A 2666-nucleotide genomic window follows, 5' to 3' on the forward strand; every position below is an offset into this window, starting at 1 on the left:
AGTGGGAGCCCTTCAGGGATCATCTCATGCAAAACCCTCCTGCTTCTGGAGGGAGATGGGTACCGGGGTCTCTGAAGACCTTGCCTGCTGGGATGAAGGAGAGCAACTGGCTCTTCAGTGCCTGGTCTTCCGTTTCTGTGTGTTTCTGGAAGGAGTACGGGGAGCAGGTGTGTAATTTTGGAGACACACCCCCTCCATGACAGACAGACACACATACACTCTCACGCTGTGACCATCGCTTTTCAGCTGGGCCCCCTCGATGGGACATCTGGCTTTAATGCCACCAAAATCTTGGCATTCTCTACCCACCGAAGCCAGATAAAAAACACGGAGACAGAGTTTGGAGGAATTCGAAAGGTGGTTTTAATCTTCTGCCGGCAGAGGGAAGACGCAGCAGGCCCGTGCCTCAAGAATTGTGCCCCTCTTCCAGGGGGAGTCTAGGGGATTATATAGATGAGGATACAAAGGTCTGGGTTGGTGAGGAGGAACAAAGGTATAAGGATCTTGTGTAATTCTTGTATTGTTTCAAAAACAGTCGGAGGCTGGCATCAGGTAGCCGGTAGTTGGGTCCGTTGTCTTTTGTGAATTGTACTGGGCTTTCTTTGTATAATGAAAAAAGAGAAAAAAACACAAAACATAGAGGAAGAGAGTGCTGTAAAGGTGAGAACAGATACAGGATGTAATTAGCATAGAGTCAAAGGCAAATAGATGCAGAATGAAGCTTATGCAGAGCTGCTGCTGCTGCTAAGTCACTTCAGTCGTGTCCGACTCTGTGTGACCCCTTATACAGAAGCCCACCCGGCTCCCCTGTCCCTGGGATTCTCCAGGCAAGAACACTGGAGTGGGTTGCCATTTCCTTCTCCAATGTGTGAAAGTGAAAAGTGAACGTGAAGTCACTCAGTCGTGTCCGACCCTTAGCGACCCCACGGACTGCAGCCTACCAGGCTCCTCCGTCCATGGGATTTTCCAGGCAAGAGTACTGCAGTGGCTTGCGCTAGGAGGCAGAAAAGCAAACTCAGTTACAGACAACAGATTAGCAACAGTGAAAGTAAAACATAGGCGTGATCAGGCCTGCTCATTGTTCTCTTTATCTTCTTTGTTCTCAGAAAAGAAAAACTCATTCCTCTTTTTTCCTTCCCATTACACCAGCTTGACCATGTCAGGCGGGAGGTGGTCTCTACCTAGCAGTTCTGTTCCCTGACCCCTTGGGACATGCTTGCAGGTCTAACTGGAGTCTCTGGCTAGGGCTCAACTTCCTTTTTTCTGGTTTGAAAGAACATGCCAGAGAAAGAACAATGTCCCTTCCCCAGAGCAAGGGCCCCAGAGAGCTCCTTACACTTCTCCAAGCTGAGCGGTCAATCGCAGGCCTCTGACTCTTCCCGGGCAACCTGGACTTCAGCCCCCAGCGCCTCTGAGAGTCCCACGAGCCCGTCTGCCCAGACCTGCATCCACCCTCCGCCTCCGCGAAGGGAAGCGAAAGGGCCAGAACTGCCCAGGCCATGCCCCCTCCCCTCCAGCACCTCCTGCCCCCGCAATCCCGCCCCGCCCCGCCCCGGGCACACCCATCCTCTGCGGAAGCACGCGCAAGGGCCGCCCCGCTCCCCCGCCTGCCCCGGCTCCCCGGCCCGGAGGAGGACTTGAGGCAGGAAATGAGCTCAAGCGCTCTAGCCGCAGAGAGGGCGGCTCCCGCAGGCCGGCGCTGCAGGTGCCTGCGCGTTTCTGAGGCCGACCTCACTCCTGCCCCAGACCCATAGCGTCGGGACCCAAAGACCCTGAACACAGCGCTCGGATGGATGCATCCCAAAGGCCTTGCATATCGTTGGTGCTTATCTGGCGCCCGATGCCCCCGGGGAAGATACAAACAGGGACAGTCTTCGCTGCACCCGCGCGGGCCAGGAGCGCCCCCTGCGGCTGCCAAGGATGGGGAGAGCCAGAAACACACCCAGACGGCCCCAGCCCTCATCAGCTGCTGTGGCTCCAGGCCTGTCACTTCATTGTGGGTTTCTGTTTCCTCCGGGAATTGTGAGGTTGAGATGAAGACATGCAAAGTGTGTAAACTGTGATACACACCGGTGCATAACAGCAGCCCATCTGCCGTCCTCCTGCCTGTCTTCCCTGGTGGCTTGTCAGGTTACTGTGAGAGGGGTAGCTCAGGGTAGAAGACGCATCTGGGGGTTCCTGCAGTCCTTGGTGACCCTTGCTTCTTTGACGGCGGCACAGTAGCGCTGTGGAGAGGATATGGCTTTCCACGTCCTGGCTGCGTGACTTTCAGCAAGTGGCTCAGCTTCTCTGTGCTTCCACGTGAAACTGGCTAAATGAGGTTGATACTATCAATACCTCCTTTAGGGGGTTGTCAGGAGGATTTAACAGCACATATTGAGTTCTCCATTCCCTAAGTGCCTGGCACACAGTAACTGCCCACCAGGAGTTAGTTCTGGTCATGCTACACACCTGGGGGCAAAGAAGCAGAAGCCAGCCAAGGGGCACTGCTGATTTTTGTTGGCATCCCGGTGCCCAGACACTGTGTTGTACCTCCACCTTTAGTTTCCTTCTGTGTCCTGATCCTCTTTCCAATAAATTGCCTTTTGGGGTAAAAGGATCTGTTACTCTTGTATCCTTAACACTGGGATGAAAAAGAAACAACCAACATCATTCCCCTAAACTAG

The 2666-nt window shown here is 54.1% G+C and overlaps 1 long non-coding RNA gene across 1 annotated transcript; it reads right to left on the reverse strand.

Annotated features, from left to right (window-relative positions):
- Positions 1-339: 339 nt before the first annotated feature.
- Positions 340-1877, reverse strand: LOC148775185 (uncharacterized). The gene is made up of 2 exons (XR_016039644.1): positions 1337-1877; positions 340-652 (listed from the first exon to the last, which is right to left on the reverse strand). It is a non-coding gene; the product is annotated as an uncharacterized LOC148775185 (long non-coding RNA).
- Positions 1878-2666: the final 789 nt, after the last annotated feature.

Source organism: Moschus berezovskii, chromosome 17, assembly GCF_049115385.1.
Source record: "Moschus berezovskii isolate FMDL1 chromosome 17, NW_MosBer_1.0, whole genome shotgun sequence".
Taxonomy (NCBI): Eukaryota; Metazoa; Chordata; class Mammalia; order Artiodactyla; family Moschidae; genus Moschus; species Moschus berezovskii.